A 19,426-nucleotide genomic window follows, 5' to 3' on the forward strand; every position below is an offset into this window, starting at 1 on the left:
GGCAGAGTAGATTTTGATGAGGAGAACATTGAAGATAAATGAACCTTTTCCGAGACTCCATTTGGAAAAAAAACAGCCAATTAACATTTGCCAGGTGTTTACAGTATCTCGTCTGGCTCTGTTGTGATCATACACAGTATACACCAAGAAGGCAGACTTAACCACAGCATACGCTGGAAAGTGTTTCTCGCACTCTGGTAGGTGCTGTATCAGAGTGGTTTAAACAATGACGACGGTTCAGAGAAGTACTTTACAGTACTACAACTAGAAACTTCCGGTATTTCTCAGAAATCGACTTGGGAACATACACTTGCGAATGCCGCTTAGAATGTCCTGTTATTCCACCATTGTTAAGTACTTTGAAGCAAAAAACCATTTCAGAAGTTATTTTAGAGACGAGCTTATTGCTAAAGATATTGCTATGAGACTTACAATCATATTTCACTAAAATTTTACTACATCAGCATATGGTCAAATGTGAATATCTTTATTTCTTAAATTCTGTCGACAGTAACAATACCTCGACAACATTTTTTTTATTTCTGAAGCTTTCTAGCACATGAATATTGGAATATGTAGCCACAACAGAACAATAAAAAATAGTTCCCAGGGAAAAGAAAGACTGTGTTAAAATTATATTGAAATCAAAATAATTTTAATTCTTCATCTTCTTTGTCAGTATAATGAGGGTTCCCACGCATCAGACTCTAGTATAATTCATGATAAACTGTTGGAATAATGTTCTTCCGGCAGACCAGAAAACTTTTCCTCTGAATTTGGCAGTGATGAGAACATACATAGTAATGCAAATATCCTACATCATGCTCTACACTGAGCCTGCGGCCTCGAAACTTGTGCATTGTATCGATTGTATTGTTGTCTGTGTCATATTTACATTTAAATGACATCATCCTTCCTCCCATTATTACTTTGATATCAGATCATCTTACCCTTTCTTCATTTTCAGCTTTAGTCCACTTTCGGACTGCCGATGAAGCCACTTCAAAGTCAAAGAAATCCTTCTGTAAGTTTCATGTACATCATATCCTTTCTCCATTTGGCCTGGCTGTCGCTGCGAGAGTATAACTGCCCTTGCCTACGAAAGGAAAAGGTCCCAGTCAGGCATTCAACTTTAATCTACCACGAGGTTTCACTTTAGCCCATTCTCCGCTGCAGAGTGAAAAGTTTATTCTGTAAACTACATATCAAGACTTGTGGGAATTAATGTTATATTCCGTTACTTCTCTCTCTCTCTCTATTTTATTTTATTTATTTATTTATTTATTTATTTATTTATTTATTTATTTATTTATTTGATTCATCACTCTCTGACTGGTTTGATGTGACCTACCACGAAATCCTCTCCTGTGTCAACCTCTTTATCTCAGAGGTGCACTTGCAACCTACGTCCTCATTTATTTGCTGGATGTATTAAAATTTCCATCTTTCTCTGCAGTTTTTGCCATCTACAGCTCCCTCTAGTTCCATGGAAGTCATTCCTTCATGTCTTAACAGATGTCCTATCATCCTGTACCTTCTCCTTGTCAGTGTTTTCTACACATTCCTTTCCTCTTCAATTCTGCGCGGAACCTTCTCATTCCTTATCTTTTCAGCCCACCTAACTTTCAACTTTCGTCTATAGCATCACACCTCAAGTACTTCGATTCTCTTCTGTTTAAGTTTTCCTGCAGTCCATATTTCACTATCATACAATGCTATGCTCCAAAAGTACATTCTCAGAAATTGGTACAGGAGAGGAATTCGTGGAGGGTCGCATCAAACCAGTCAGAAGACAGATAGAAAAAAAGAAAAAGTCAAACTGATCGTCAACTAACACATACTCAATTTTCTTTTCCACTGTTCTGTATACTATTCTTGCCAGCAGATTAGATCTATGAACTGTTAATCTGGAGCCCTTGCAGTCTTCGGAATTGTGGGGATGATATATTTCTGAATGCCAGATGCTATGTTGCCAGACTCATACATTCTATGGATCAACGTGAATAATCGTTTTGTTGCCACCTCGCCCAAATATTTTAGAAATTCTGACGGAATGTTATCCATCCCTTCTGCCTTATTTGTTCTTAAGTCCTCCAAAGCTATCTTAAATTCTGATTCTAATTCTTGATCCCCCTTTCTTTTGAGTCATCTGTATTCTGAGTGGTTTCATGGGTCCCATTACGAATTCCTCTCCTGTGCCAACCTCTTCGTCTCAGAATAGAACTTGCAACCTACGTCCTCAATTATTTTCTGGATGCATCCCAATCTCTGTCTTATCTGCACTTGCCACATACGTTCTCAGTTATTTGCTGGATGTATTCCACTCTCTGTCTTCCTGTACAGTTTTTGCCCTCTACAGCTTCCTCTAGTACCATGAAAGTCAGAACCTGATGTCTTAACAGATGTTCTATCATCCTGCCCCTTCTCCTTGTCAGTGTTTTCCACATATTTCTTTCCTCTCCAGTTCTGCACAGAACCTCCTCATTTCTTACCTTATCAGTCTGTAGCACCACATCTCAAATGCTTCGATTCTCTTCTGCTCCGGTTTTCCAACAGTCCATGTTTCAATGGTATAGAATGCTGTGCTCCAAATATACATTCTTACAAATTTCTTCCTTAACTTAAGGCCTGTATTTCATATCGGTAGACTTCTCTTGGCCAGGAATGACCTTTCTGACAGTGACAGTCTGCTTTTGATATCCTCCTTGCTCCATTCGTCATTGGTTATTTTGCTTTCCAGGTAGTTGAACTCCTTAACTCCATCTAATTCGTGACCGTGAATACTGATGTTAAGTTTCTCGCTGTTCTAATATCTGCGCTATTTCATTACATTCGTCTTTCTTCGGTTTACCATCAGTTCATATTCTGTACGCATTAGATTGTTCATTTCATTCAGCTGATCATGTAATTCTTTTACACTTTCACTCAAGATAGTAATGTCATCAGCGAATCGCATCATTGACATCCTTTCACCATGAATTTTAATCCCACTACTGCACCTTTCTTTTATTTCCATCATTGCATCTTCAATGTACAGGTTAAACAGTAGGAGTAAAAGTCTGTATCCCTGCCTCACACACTTTTCAATCCGAGCACTTTGTTCTTGGTCGTCAACTCTTATTTCCTGTTGGCTCTTGCACATATTGTATATTACACACCTCTTCTTACGGCTTATGCCTATTTTTTCTTAGAATGCGGAACATCTTGCAGCATTTTACATTGTCGAACGCTTTTTCCAGGTCGACAAATCCTGTGAACGTGTCTTTACTTTTCTTTAGTCTTGCTTACATTATCAATCGCAAAGTCAGAATTGCCTCTGTCATACCTTTGTCTTTCCTAAAGCCAAAGTGATCCTCATCTAACATTTTCTCAAATTTCTTTTCCATTCTTCTGTATACTAATCTCTTCAGCAGATTGGATGCACGAGCTGTTAACCTGATTGTACGATAATTCTCGCACCTGTCAGCTCTTGCAATCTTCGGAATTGTGAGGGTTTTCCACCAGACTCTTACATTCTACACACCAACGTGAATAGTTGTTTTGTTGCCACTTCCCAATGATTTTAGAAACTTTGATGGAATGTTATTCATCCCTTCTGCCTTATTTGATCGTAGGTCCTCCAAAATTCTATTAAATTCAGTTTCTAATACTGGACCCCTATCGCTTCTAAACCTTTATCAGACAAATCTTTCCTTCTTAGAGGCCTTCAGTGTAGTCTTTCTACCTGTCCGCTCTTGTTTTTAATTTCATCGAATGTTGTTTTGACTTTCCTATATGCTGAATCAGTCCTTCTGTCAGTCATTTCTTCTTCACTTTCTTCATATTTTACCTGCAGCCATTTCGTCTTTGCTTCCCTGCACTTCCCATTTATCTCATACCTCAATGACTTGAATTTCTGGATTCCGGAATTTCCCTGAATAATTTTGTACTTCCTTATTTTACAGACCAGTTGAAGTATTTATTCTGTTACCCACGGTTTTTTCGCAGTTAACTTCTTTGTACCTATGTTTTTCTCTCCAACTTCTGTGATTGCCCAATTTAGAGATATCCATTCCTTTTCAAGTGTCCTGCCTGCTGAGCTGTTCCTTATTGCTGTATCTATAGCGTTAGATAACTTCAGTCCATACCTCATCATTCCTTAGTACTTCCATATACCACATCATTGTATATTGATTCTTCCTGAATAATTTTTAAAATTCAGCCTACTGTTCATCACTTTGACATTGTGGTCTCAGACTATATTTTGTCCTGGGTACGCCTTACAATTCAGTATCTGATTTCGGAATCTCTGTCTGACCATGATGTAATCTAACTGAAATCTTCTCATATCGCCCGGCCTTTTCCAAATATAATTCCTCCTCTTGTGATTCTTGAACAGGGTATTCGCTATTACGAGCTGAAATTTATTACAGAAATCAATTAGGCTTTCTCTTCTCTCATTCCTTGTCTCAACCCCACGTTCTCCTGTAACCTTTTCCTCTACTCCTTCTTTTAAAACTACATTCCAGTCCCCCATGACCATCAGATTTTCATCCCTCTTTACATACCGTATTACCCTTTCAATATCCTCATATACTTTCTCCATCTCTTCATCTTCAGCTTGCAATGTGGGCATGTGTACCTCAACTATCGTTGTCGATAATTGACAAGAACAGCCCTATCACTGAACTGTTTACAGTAACACACTCCCTGACCTACGAATCCCACTCCTGTTACACCACTTCCTGCTGCTATTGGTATGACCAGAATCCTTATCTTCTCCGCATTTCACCTCAATAACTCCTACTATATCTAGATTGAGGCTTTGCATATCCATTTTCAGATTTTCTATCTTCTCTACCACGTTCAAACTTCTGACATTTCACGCCCCGATTCATAGAACTCTATCCTTTCCTTGGTTATTCAGTCTTTTTCTCATGAGCACCCTCCTTTTGGCAGTCACCTCCCGGAGATCCGAATGGGGGACTGTTCCAGAATGTCTTGCAAAAGGAGACATCATTATAACACCTTCTCAATTACAGGCCACATGGCCTGTGGGTATACGTTATGTGTCCTTAATGTAGTGGTTTCCATTGCCTTCTGCATCCTCATGCAGTTGATCATCGCTGATTCTTCCATCTGTAGGGGCAGTTTCCCACCCCAAGGGCAAGAGAGTTCCCTGAAACTCTGTCCGCTCGTCTGCCCTCTTTGAATGGTAGAGAGATAATGATTGTGGTTCGATGAACCCTCTGCCAAGCATTAAATGTGAATTGCAGAGTAATCATGTAGATGTAGATGTAGACAAGTCCGCTGGCAGAATGAGGGTGATTTCTTATGCAGGAAGTCTTCGCCTCCAACGCTGATTATTCTTCTACTTCATTTCCCTCACACCAAATGAAGCACATTCCCTTTTGCTTTCCTATGTCGTAGATAGACTGCAGGTGCTCAGGTTTTTATTGCGATACAGCAAGGACGCTTCATAATATGGAGCATGAGTACCTGCTGTAAATTAAGAAAGGCGCATAGAAATGTGCTGTCAGTTTGCGGTTTCAAACTGTCAGCTTCTTTGTCTGCTCGAGCCATGTCTGTCTTTCAGATGGCTTTGTATTTTTTTTTCTTGAAAAGCAGTCTTATTTTGTCTTTCAGTTTTCTTGTAGGACTCGCTCATCACATGCATCCCTTTCAGGAGTTTGAAAAAACCAAGATTGCATTCTGTTTTGAAAACCTTTTCATACATTCAAGTTTATACATGTTCCTTCCCCACTCATTGGTACTTCTAAATGTACATTCTATACATCTTTCGAACGCTAAGAGTGCCACCTAGGTGCTTCCATGAATTATCCTTTCTAATGTAGTGTGTTTCCACTTTTTCAAAAGAAACTATATGACTCCTTGTAACCTGCATAACTTTTCATACCCTTACTACTCGATTTTTAAGAATATATGTATACTGTAATGTATGAGTACGCCTGGACATAATGCCATGTTCCAATCTGTCACAAATTGTTTTTCTTGGAATTTTCGTGATCAGCTTGCTCAGATAATCACATTTCTAGACTTATGAGCTATAAAATGTCTCAGACAATTTCTGTCTTTGATCTAATTTTACTTTATCTTTGCACTTGCACCTTGCAGCTACCTTACAATTATTCCACAAACTCGACCAATCAGCTTTTGTTGCACTTCTTTTCCGCTTGAATTAATATATATGCTTTTCCTTTCTGATACCGTCTCAAATGTTTCTCCTCTATTTCCATCCTTCGCGTTTGCTTTTGCGAGTTATTCGAAGCAAAAAAGTTATCGTTACAGTACATCTAGTTAAACAATGCAAAAGGTGGGTTCTGATGCGGCAAGCATATTACACTTCCATAACATCACTTCCCTGTGCTTTTATTTGCAGTTGTCTGAGCTGTTTCATTAGCGTTGTCTATTGACTGTGCGTGAACACCATTATCTATGCCATTTGAATTTTCAGTTGAATGATCCTGCACTTATCGGCAAGCACGTGAAATTCCCATATCAATAATAGTTTCTCATGACGTAATAACTCCGTTTCTTTACTATAATACGTTGGTAATACTGCTAAATGTGTTAGAGTAATCATATTAAATGAGCTTAAATAAGTTTCCCTTCGTATCTGGAACTCTTGGTTCACTATCCTTACTCTCAGAACTACGTACTTGTCGATACTCTGATAAATCATCAAACAAAGGAATGTCTTCTACAGAAGAATCTCCATTGTTGCCCTCTTCAATATATCAATAATAATAATAATAATAAGCCAATCTGTGCAATAGTACTTAGCCTACAACCATATTATTACCTTCTTGATTGGGGTTTGTTTACTGTTTAGACGAAGGGGTACTATTACGCAGGACACCTTCATTTCTTGTGTTTTTTGATGGAGAATCTGGCTGCAGAAAATCATCCATTCGTGCTTTCTCTAAGGTCACTTGTAACATTAATCTGGAATGGTTCATGTTATGTTGCCAGCCAAAAGACAAAATGTAAGCTAGGTTGGGCTATATGCAATACAGCGCATTCCACTTTAACCAGATTCATTGAATGTTACTGCAATACTTTAATATGACATTCAAATATAGTAATCATACTTATAGTACTATGACTTCGCAATATCAATAGACTACATATCAAGCGAGGTGGCGTGGTGGTTGGCGCACTGGACTCGCATTCTGGAGGACGACTGTTCAAACCCGTGACCTGCCATCCTGATTTAGGTTTTCTGTGATTTCCCTATATCGCTTCAGGCAAATGCCGGGATGGTTCCTTCGAATGGGCACGACCAGCTTCCTTGCCCATCGTTTGCTAATCCGATGGCACCGATGACCTCGCTGTTTAGTCCCCTCCAACCAACCAACCAACCAATAAACTACACAACTGATAGAAAGCGTCAAAAATGACCTGCTGGTCCAACAAAGACCGTTTCTCTTCCATTACATTGACAAAAAAGTTCAGTGATACCAACATAACTGTGCATGAATATACAAACTGTTTTTTTTGTTCTTTTTGTTTGTTTGTTTGATGAAACAAAATCTTAAAAGAAGTTACGATAAATAGACACACAGGTATGAGAGCAAAATGATCGTAATGGTAGTTGCGATGGTACTACACTGAAGATATACGGAGCTTGTCTTTATGATGTTCGGACATCTTATTTGTATGGCGGATCAGTCAGTGGAACGGCTACGATTTAATTACACAGTCAAAATGTTAACTTGGACAACACAGTGATATCGTAACTCCATGTTCCCTCAAAGTGTAGTTACGCGAAGTTAGTGCTGAAGGATATGGCGTCTCTGGACCAAATTTTCATTCAAATTGAGTATTGAACTTTTGGATTCCACTGACGTCAAGTGAAAGTGCTACTGCGGGTTAGCTACCTGTAGGGACAATAACGTCACAATCTAAGATGGCTGTAATCCCACGCCCCTTACTAATGACGCCATCACAATCATGTGGAAAAACACACACACACACCCCCCCTCTACACCATCGCCTTCATCCTCCCGCTCCCTCTTCTTCAACACCACTCTCCAGACATCAGTGATGTAGTATTAAAAAGAAACAGCCAAGAACAACATAGCATTTTATCAACGATAAAAATGGCACAGCCAGTCGCACTGTAGCCCCCGTTTTACCATATTGGATGGGCTCTAAAGTATCAGAAAGATCTGAATTGATTGCACCATATTCAAAAGTGTTCATCAAAAATTAAACACACACCACACACTCACGTCAAAATTGCTGCTTAAAACATGACTGTAAGCTCTCTATGTGCCCCCAATGCTATTTTCGTGCCTAAATAGTTATAACACACTAAACATAGAGTTGAAACTTTATGTTAGACTTAAATCAGACGATGTAGCAATACTAACCTCAAAAATCTACAACTGAAGAAAGGATACGTTTGCTAAAATATTATGCGAAGCAGGCAGATAAACAAAAAATAGGCGATCTGAATTACTACCATCTGAAAAAATGCTACTAGTTCAATATCTTCAGACCTACAATCGGTATAAGGCATAATGCACTTTTAAGTATTTCCATTTCTAAATTGTTCTGTGGTGCTTGTTATCTCCACGTCTAAAAGACGTAAATGATATTGGCATTTCAATCTCAGACTATGTTGTTGTTGATTTACAGAATAAACTGTAATTGCCTGACATGTTCACAACTTTTTCACTAATGTTTCACCTTAGCACGAGTTTAGAGGATGGGATCATGTCCTACAATGTTTTATTTTTTATTTTTGGAGTCATTAGTCTTCTGACTGGTTGAATGCGACCCGCCAAGAATTCTTCTCCTGTGCCAGCCTCTTCATCTCAGAGTAGCACTTGCAACCTACGTCTTCAATCATCTGCTGGATTTATTCCAATCCCCTTGGCAGTGTTTTCCACACATTACTTTCCATTCCGATTATGTGCAGAATCTCCTAATTCCTTACCCTATCAGTCCACCCAATTTCCAACATTCATCTGTGGCACCACATCTCAAATGCTTAGATTCTCTTCTGTTCCGGTTTTCGCACAGTCTATGTTTCACTGCCATTCAGTGGTGTGCTCCAAATATACATTCGCAAAAATTTCTTCCTCAAATTAATGCCTGTATTTCATATTAGTAGACTTCTCTTGGCCAGGAATACCCTTTTTGTAGTGCTAGTCTGTTTTTGATTTGCTCCTTGCTCCGTCCGTCATGGGCTATTTTGCTGCCTTGAGAGCAGAATTCCTTAACTTCATCTACTTCGTGACCATTAATCCTGATGTTAAGTGGCTCGTTGTTCTCATTTCTGCTACTTCTCATTATTTTCGTCTTTTTTCGGTTTACTCTCAATCCATATTCTTTACTCATAATGTCCATTCCACTCAGTAGATCATGTAATTTTTCTTCACTTTTACTCAGGATAGCTATGTCATCAGCGCATCGTATCATTGATACCCTTTCACCTTGAATTTTAATTCCACTCCTGAAAATTTCTTTGATTTCCATCATTGCTTCTTCGACGTACAGATGGAACAGTAGGGGCCCTGCCTTACAGCCTCTTTAATCCGAGCATTTCGTTCTTGGTCGTCCACTGTTATTATTCCCTCTTGGTTCTTGTACATGTATATTATCCGTCTCTCCCTATAGCTTACCCCTACTTTTCTCAGAATTTCGAACATCTTCCACAATTTTACATTGTCAAACGCTTTTCCCAGGTCGACAAATCCTATTACTGAATCTTGATTTTTTTTCCATTATCAACCGCAACGTAAGAAATGCCTGTCTGGTGACTTTACCTTTCCTAAAGCCAAACTGATCGTCATCTAACACATCCTTGATTTTCTTTTCCATTCTGTTACACACTAGAAAAATATAACATATGACATTCGTTGGCAATTATTGTTCTTGTTACGAACGGTTCAGGCCTGCACCAAATTGTGTATAATAACAACTTTAGAGGAATGCTGCAATATTTACAAATCGTAGCTACGGTACTAAAGCCCTATAAAACATTTACAGACAGTACTTCCCATAACCAGCTATTAAACAATACCAAAATATAATAAAGACGTGTGATGCAAAAACACACAGCATAGCCAAAAGACGAACGAACTGACCGAACACCATTTTAGGAAGGAACGACGAAGGTTTTCGGGAGAGATCTTTATTGCGCTGCAACACACAAGGGAAACTACACCAATCAGATTGTTTACTTTCTATACAATCTGACCAAAGACGGTGATTGAACAAGACAGAGGTGCAAATGTCCAAAAATAATGGTAGAACTAGACAGATGAAAGATCTATATTTTGAAAAATACGGCCTGTTCCACCAAAATAAAATAAATATCATAAGTAATGATTTCAGCACAGAAACACACACATATACACGAACACACACACACACACACACACACACACACACACACACACACACATACACGCGCACGCGCAGACACGCACAATATGCTTATCATATTACACAAGTACAATTACCGATCGCTGATCACGAACGAAAATTTAAAAAATTGCACCGAAAATTGTATTAAGTGTCAAAATATCTAAGATTCCACGAAAAAAAATCACTTGCCTCTACTACTGAAGCTTAATTTTTCTATAATATTTTTAAAAAATACATAAAGCTTGCATATTAACACTACTTATAAAACTTCAGAGAAAGTAGCACTTGTAGGTGACCAAAGTTTAATTGCTGTACCGCTCATTTTAAGAAAAATCATTATTTCCTTAACCAAATTGTCTGTACAAATAATCGTATAGGTTGGGAAACCACAGCTAAAGAACTTGCACATAATATGACGGTCAATGAATCGATTTAAAATCAAAGATGGTAAAATAGTCTATATTAAACTGAATGGTATCCAGTGTGTGGCCAGTGCTATAGCGTGCAGTTCTACTGGACGCCTGCCAACATATTTTAGTCTGTTGACGACTGCCAAGGATTGTATGTCTTCATTTTTTGTTTCCCCGCGGATTTTGAGGTTGGTTTTATTCTATCAGACTTGGATTGTCACATTTTGGAGTTTTTTTACTAAACATGCACGATTCGGATAGGATGTCCATCTGCCAATTCATCCATGGTTTTATCAAGGACTGATATGTTGTTATAGGCACTTACATCTTGGAAGTCGTGGTACATTAAGTATTAGTTTTATATGACCTGAAGATATACCCCCAGGGTATGAAACCACTTTTCTGAATGGTGATGAAAGGACGGGGACAACACAAACACCCAGTTCGTGGGCAGAGAAAATCCCCGACCCGGCAGGGAATCGAAACCGGATCCCGTGATCCAGAGGCAGCAACGCTAGCTACTTGACCACGAGCTGCGGACTATTGAGTCATGATCTGGCGAACAAGGTAAGCAGCATTCTACGGCTGTTTGCTATGATGGTGTGGTGTATGTTAGCGTGTAAACGTTGAGTGACGATAGGAGAATATAAGACGATTTAGACAATATTTCTAGTTGGTATGATGAAAGGCAGTTAGGTATAAAAGTGGAAAAACATAAGGTATTAGCTGATGAGTAGGAAAAACAAACCCATAACGTTCTAATACAGCATAGTAATGTGCTGCTGAACATAGTCACGTCGTTTGGTGCAACGTTCCAAAACGATATGAGGTGGAAAGAGTATGTGACGATTGTGGTAAGAAAGGCGAATGATCGACTACGGTTTCTTGGGAGAATTTTTGGAAAGTCTGATTCATATGTAAAGGAGATCGCATGTATGACTCCAGTGCAAGCTATGCTTGAGTACTGCTCGAGTTTTTGGGATCTGTACCAAGTCGGATTAAGGTAAGATATCGAAACAATTCAGAGGCGGGCTGCTAGATTTATTACCAGTCGGTTCAAACAACACGCAGTTGTTAGGGAGATGCTTCGGGAGCGCGAATGGGAATCCCTAATGGGAAAACGAAGTTCTTTTCGAGAAACACTACTGAGAAAATTTAGAGAACCAGCATTTGAATCTGACTGCTGAGCGATCCTACTGCAGTCAACATGTATTTCGAGTAAGATCCACAAAGACAAGATACGATAAATTAGGGCCCTTACGGACGCATATGGATAGTCGTTTTTCCCTCGTTCCGTTTGCGACAGAACAGGAGAGGAAACGACTAGTGGCGGTACGAGGTACCCTCCGCCACACACCGTATGGTGGCTTGCGGAGTTTGTTTGGAGATGTGTCCATGGAGTCTTTCGTGTTGGCGTGTTTCAACAAAATCTCTTCGGTTTACTGACGTGTCATTTCGAATTAAGCACTCGAGTTTTCGAAAGTTGTCTCCGCCATCGTCATCAGGAGTTGAAATCACTGACTGCCAGGGCTGGCACAGTGTTCTGATTATATAGAACTGGCAGGGTGTGTAACTTCCAAAGAGGGTCCGAGTGGAGTGTGTACGGAAGGCAAGTGGGGCAGCTCCAAGCGGCTCCGTCACACCGCGGGAGCTAGTGAATCACAAAGCCCGAGCGGCTCAAATGGCTCTAAGCACTATGGGATTTAACATCTGAGGTCAACAGTCCCCTAGACTTAGAAATACTTTAAACTAACTAACCTAAGGACATCACACACATCCATGCCCGAGGCAGGATTCGAACCTGCGACCGTAGCAGCAGCGCGGTTCCAGACTGAAGCGCCTAGAACCGCTCGGCCACAGCGGCCAGCACCACGTTTGAAACTGCCGCTCTCGCGTCCCTACAAGCGTCAAGAGGGCGTCTCTACTTTCGTTCAGTATCCAAAGCACGCCCCCATGCCCTATTTTGTACCCTTGGTCTCTGTCAAAATTATTACTGTTTATTACAAATTCGGCCGCTTCTTTGATAACGTAGTCCAAGTAAGATGTTGTTTGAGACAAAACTCTCAATTTTTATTGCCAGTTGTATTTTATGTCCGTTTTGTAGTCAATGTACCAACGGCCTTGCCGCAGTGGTAACACCGGTTCCCCTCAGATCACCGCAGTTAAGCGCTGTCGGGCTGGGCTAGCACTTGGATGGGTAACCATCCGGTCTGCCGAGCGCTGTTGGCAAGCGGGGTGCACTCAGCCCTTGTGAGGCAAACTGAGGAGCTACTTGATTGAGATGTAGCGGCTCCTGTCTCGGAAACTGACACACGGCCGGGAGAGCGGTGTGCTGACCACATACCCCTCCATATCCGCATCCAGTGACGCCTATGAACTGAGGATGACGCAGTGGCAGGTCAGTACCGTTGGACCTTCATGGCCTGTTCGGGAGGAGTTTAGTTTTTGGTCTGTAGTCAACAGTGGCAGGTCAGTACCGTTGGACCTTCATGGCCTGTTCGGGAGGAGTTTAGTTTTTGGTCTGTAGTCAATGTAGACGTTGGAGAAGGTGGTGATGAGTTTTACTGTGGCATCTCGCTGAACCGCAGATAGCAAGTAAAAGTCACTGAGTTGGAGTAAGGGGAGGCAGTGAAATGGAAGGATGAGGTGGAGTTGAATGTTGAGACTAGGGCTAGAGAGAAGGACATACATAGGAACGCATCTTACCGTTGAGTAGCGGAAGATTCGGTGGAATAGGATGGATAAGGAAATGTAGTGATGCAGCTGGATTGTAGGGAATAAGATAGTGGATGCCAGGATTTGGTTTTCCAGTTAATATATTGGATCCTTAGGTACTCCAAGAAGAGAAGAGGCTGTGAGAAGAGGATGGGTTGGTACAGGATTCAAATTGGGGAAGGTATTCTAATGTGGAAGCAAGGTGACATCTTTCCAGGATTTCAGAGTTTTTGTAGAATTTAGGGGAGATACAGAGCCAGGCAATGTTGGCATACGTTAAGATGAGGTGAATGAAGGATTGACAGGTGAGAACAATTGTAGGACGTAAGGCCCAGGTTCGGCCTGGCAGTAGACTTAATCGTTTTAGCCGGTTTTGCGTTTTCTGTTGTGGGGTAAGGAGGTGTGTATGTCGGCTTTCTGTCGAGGATTAATCTGAAATACTTTACTGTGTTTGGCAGATGGATGGGTTGACTATAGACGGACAGGTGAGCATCTGGACGACGGAAACACTTAGTGAGGCGACCAAAGATGGTTGCTTGGCTTTTCTGTGAGTTTATTTGAAGTTTTCACGTGTTGCACTACTCGACCAGGACATTCAAGTGGCTCTGGAGGGAGACATGGGAGAGCTGGAACAAATGGTGGGTAGTTGGGTAGGCAGTGTAGCCACCTTGTTGCAGGAGGTAGGTGAAACTGTAAATGTCGTGTTACTAGAGTCTCCCGTCGGGTAGACCGTTCGCCGGACGCAAGTCTTACGATTTGACGTCACTCCGGCGACTTGCGCGTCGATGGGGATGAAATGATGATGATTAGGACAACACAACACCCAGTCCCTGAGCGCAGAAAATCTCCGACGCCGCCGGGAGTCGAATCCGGGCCATTGGGATTGACATGCTGTCACGCTGACCACTCAGCTACCGATGGCGGACTAGGAGGTAGGTGGGAGGTGGTGACATGGGAATGTCTGCAGTGCATAGGATGTGAAGGAGGGGGCACAGCACAGAGCCTTGAGGCACTTCTGCAGTCGGGTGAAAGATGCGGAAGCAGATGTGGTTGATTGTAGCACATGTAGAACTCTGGTGAAGAAGGAATGGTATAAATATGGCGAAGTTAACGTAGAGGGCATTGGTTTGCAGCTTGAAGTACAATCCAGGATGCTGGAGTTTCAGAGGCTTTCTGGATGTCAAGGGAGACAAATGTGAGGGCGTTTCATTTATTTTGGTGGGAGATAAAAGGGGTAAGGTAAAGATGTTGGTCGTCGGTGGAATAGGACGAAAGCCTCATTGGATGCCGGTAGGTGTGTTCCAAGGTGCTGACGGCTTATTTGGGTAAGAATGGTTTAAAGGATTTTGGGCTTGTTACTGTGCGACCGTGGGATCTATAAAGCTCTACGAGTAACTATCACGGTCGTTTCACCTGCCATCCAGCACTGTTTCCGGTCCGCCAGAGCTTTACATTTGTTCGGCTGCAGATTTTTGTCTCTGGTCAGATGTCAACGTCTACTTGCAGACAACAGCTCTGTCAGTGAATAATGCATTACTGCTGCTAGCCGTATCTGATAAATCGTTACTATATATTTCTTACAATAAATAGATATTGAGCAATGGATTACTCGTCATGCTGGTACGTTTTAAGTTGAGATATGTGTGCCATGAACACTTTCGCACTGTGCACACAGGTAATATTCAGTCTGTTTATTTGATAAATCTGTTGTGTTCTGCAAGTATTTCTGATTGTCAAGCGACAGGACTTAAAAATTTTCGTACAGTTTAAATTATCAGGTAGCGTGTCTCTTGGTAGAATTAATTGTACCAACTGTAATATATCAAAAATTATCGAGCAGTGCGGCGTCCGCGTCGCAGTGCGAGCAGCAAAAAGCGCAATAAATCATGAGCGTGTGACGAGATACAAAACGCGCCGTCATCTGCAGACGCCGCTCGCTCTTCTGAGAACCAAAGCGGAGTTTAATGGTCGTAAGTACTCCCATGGCTCACGCCTACGTAATGACGTCTGCACATCTACTTCTGCAATCCATAGATGTTTTTCCGATACTATCGCTCAAAATAAACATCAGCGCTAAGTGGTTGAAAACGCGCGCGAGCCTGTGTGTGTGTGTGTGTGTGTGTGTGTGTGTGTGTGTGTGTGCGTGCGTGCATGAGAGAGAGAGAGAGAGAGAGAGAGAGAGAGAGCTTCCACATGTGCTACTCCAACAGTTAAATCACTCCAATGAAATTATGGAAACTAGAAAAAATCTGTCATGGCAGAGGCATCACGTTGATCCCATGTAAACACCATCTACACCCTTACAATGGTCCAATTTTTGAAAGAAAAAGAGTTCACAAGTGTTTTCAGGTGTGCCACATTTAACTGAAACCAATCATTGATGACCATATCCCTCAGAGATGCCAGCAATTCTAAAACAATGGAAATAAGCTTGGTGTACATTTATTTTCTCATAAAATTATCTTTTATATCATTTGTTTGCGTTCGTATTAACAAATTCAGTTTTCATAACAAATTTCTTAGATGTAATGCCGTTATGTACATAGGTGCCGCGGGTTTAGTGGAAACGCCAATAGTACTACCCAGTCGAAGCAGGCTAAACACAGCCTGGATAAATGATCAAGACAATAAGAGCATTGTGATATTCGATCGGAAGACATCCTATCCTGAACGGTTCCCGTGTAAACGCTCGTACAGGATTTTTGTCATTTACTTTTATGTACTGATTACTACGAAGGACATTCAATAATTAAAGAAACAAACTTAAGTGAAAACCGGCTGAAATCTTTTCTAGAATCGTTTTACAGTACGGTGAAAGTTGTAGGAATCAAGGAAATTTTTGTAAATGGGTAGAATCGCCGTCTGAACCAGAGTCCAAAGGACAAAGAAGGTTAAAGAATTTGTGGAAAAATGGCTCCAACAAGAAGACAGATATCCTTGCACGATGTTAAAAAAAAAAAAAAAAAAAAAAAAAAACTAATTCATCCTTGGGCAAGTGTATTGATATTACTGGCAATTGTGTTTGCATTCATGTCCCAAAAATCTATTTAATCGTTGGGCAAGTGTGTTTATATTAGTGGGGATTGTGGGGAGATGTAGTAAAAGACCCACTTTGTAACAATACAGATGGCTCTGAGCACTATGGGACTTAACATCTATGGTCATCAGTCCCCTAGAACTTAGAACTACTTAAACCTAACTAACCTAAGGACAGCACACAACACCCAGCCATCACAACAATACAGATTTAGCTACATCAGTTCGTCTCTTTAATTATTGAATGTCCCCCGAACATATATGTCAACCCACAGAATCCTTCGGTTCGTAAGAAGAAAACTAGAACACTCATTAGTCAGCTGATACCCTGGAACATCGTTTACCTTTGATAATTGCCTCATTTCGCCGAGGAAGAAACTGATGATTAGGTACGATAAAGGTACTGAACTATGGAGACGGTGATCGCTCCGTTTCAAACGCTGCTCTAACTTGTCCTAGACATTTTCTAAAGGCTTAAGATCATGTGGTTTTGCAGACCAATCGAGAAGTGACAGAATTCCTCAGCGTTCATCACAGCAGGAACGTAAGCGTGCGAAGCTCTTAACATAGCTATCTTCATCTTGGATGCCATAGGTGTTCATTACACACCCATCATGAAGTTGTAGAAGAAAGGGATAAAGGGAATAATTCGTTCACCGAGAATTCTGGAATAAACATCTTGGCTGATGTTTACGATAACTTTAATGAGGAGGCGCTAGTCACGGAACGGAAAACACCATAAAAACATAGCAGAAACAGTTCTGGCCTGAGTTACATACTCTATGCACTGCAGCTTAATTGCCTAGTTGGGCCGTTTCACAGTGGATTATTTGTACCGAAATCCTGGCCAAAATTATTTATCATAGTTTTAAACGTTTAAACCACTCCCGTTCACTTTCAACTTAATTGTAAGTGTAAAAACCTCTAAACTATTTCATTGTCATACTTAGAGAGGCACCTGGGACGACTTGGTATGTATTTGTTAGTTTGCCTGTCTTTCAGTTTGTGACAACTACTTACCACAAATTTTAGTGTTTTGGCTCGAAAATTCCAACACAGACATTTGAGATACTTGTAACGTTATATATAGATATTGGATGTGATATGACTACAGGAATGCTTCTATTAGAATAGCCAAATGCCCCGTCACACAATGATTTGCCGTAAATAGTTGATTTGGTACAATTTCTCTCAGCATTTTCTTAAAACTAGTCTCTCAATCTAATTCAGTAATTCTAGCTACACTGAAATGCCAAATAAAGTGGTATAGGCATGAGTATTCAACTGCAGAGATATCTAAACAGGTAGAAAACGGCGCTGTGGTCGGCATCGCCTATATAAGACAACAAATGTCTGGCGCAGTTATTAGATCGGTTACTCCTGCTACAGTGGAAGGAGATCAAGATTTAAGTGAGATTGAGCGTGGTGTTATAGTCGGCGCACGGGCAAAGGGACACTGCATCTCCGAGGTAGCGATGAAGTGGGGATTTTCCCATACGACACTTTCACGAAAGTACCGTGAATATCAGGAATCCGGTAAAACATCAAATCTCTCATTGCGCATTCCGACGGACTTGGGCAATTCCAGAAGGACAATACGTCACCCCACACGTCCAGTATTGCTACAGAGTGTCTCAAGGAAAACTCTTCTGAGTTTAATCACTTCCGCTGGCCACCGAACTGCCCAGACACGAACATTATTTAGCAAATCTAGGATGCCTTACAACGTACTATTCAGAGAGATCTCCATCCCGTCGTACTCCTGCTGATTTATGGACAGCCGTGCAGGATTCATGGTGTCAGTTCCCTCCAGCACTACTTCAGACAATGCCATGTCGTGTTGCGGAACTTCTGCATATTCGCGAGGGCCATTCACGGTATTAGACAGATGTACCAGTTTCCTTGGCTCTTCAGTGTATATGTACAGGGGTATTTCGTATGCTCTGTTATGCAGAGTGTTGTGAAATTCCTGTTACAATCTTTTAGGAGTTGTAGAGGGGTGTGAGTACATAATATTTTAAACAGGAACCCCTGTGCGGTAACGTACCGTTTCCGTTCTACGACGTTACCAATTCAGATGTTTAAACGGTTCCACGTCTGCTGAGGGAATGAGAAAAGTCTCAGCGTTGCTTGTCCTGTAATTCAATAACGTGACAGCATGACACGTACTACGTAAGACGGTCACCGGATTTCACTCAACGTCTGACTTTCTGCAAGACATTCATTGCTGTGCGTCTCCGATGCAGTAAACATGGTTCGGGACACCTTATCTGAATACACAGACATGTTCCTTGTTTATGGTGGAGCTCGAAGTAACGGAAGAGCTGCTAGTTGGCTGTATCATGAACGATTTCCGCAACGTAGCACACCGTCACATCGCACAAACTGTGTGCCCAAGTTACGTAGCGGCTCCGTAAAAGAGATACCTTCACCGTGAGGAGGCAGGACTGGTATGCACCACGGCGGCGCCGCCCTCCCAAATCTGAATAAGGTGTACTGCATCGCTCTGAAGAGAACCGGTCAACGAGTACTCGAAAAATTGCGTGTGCAGTGGGTGTTCGTTACGGTACTGTCTAGGGCGTTCTGCGTGAGCAACAATTACATCCTTACCACTTACAAAGGGTACACACTATGGGTCCAATCGATTTTACTCAACCCGTTACCTACTGCACGTGCTTCCTACACCGCTGCATCGACACACCTATGTCTCCACGTTCAGTTCTGTTCACAGGTGAATGAAGGTTCCATGGGGATTGTGTTCTGAATTAGCGAAACGGCCATCTCTGGGCAGATGATAACCCTTGTGCCGCGCAAGTTCAGGGCTGACGGGTGGACACGTATTCTGGACGATCATGTGACTGGGACGTATCTCCTTCCACCCAAGC

The 19,426-nt window shown here is 41.4% G+C and overlaps 1 protein-coding gene and 1 pseudogene across 1 annotated transcript in view; both read left to right on the forward strand.

The window, feature by feature from the left end:
• LOC124613611 (atrial natriuretic peptide receptor 1-like) overlaps positions 1 to 19,426 on the forward strand; it is a 917,955-nt gene that overhangs the window by 233,020 nt on the left and 665,509 nt on the right. The window lies entirely within an intron of this gene.
• On the forward strand, positions 12,902 to 13,019 carry LOC124614381 (annotated as a pseudogene).

This window comes from Schistocerca americana, chromosome 4 (assembly GCF_021461395.2).
Source record: "Schistocerca americana isolate TAMUIC-IGC-003095 chromosome 4, iqSchAmer2.1, whole genome shotgun sequence".
Taxonomy (NCBI): domain Eukaryota; kingdom Metazoa; phylum Arthropoda; class Insecta; order Orthoptera; family Acrididae; genus Schistocerca; species Schistocerca americana.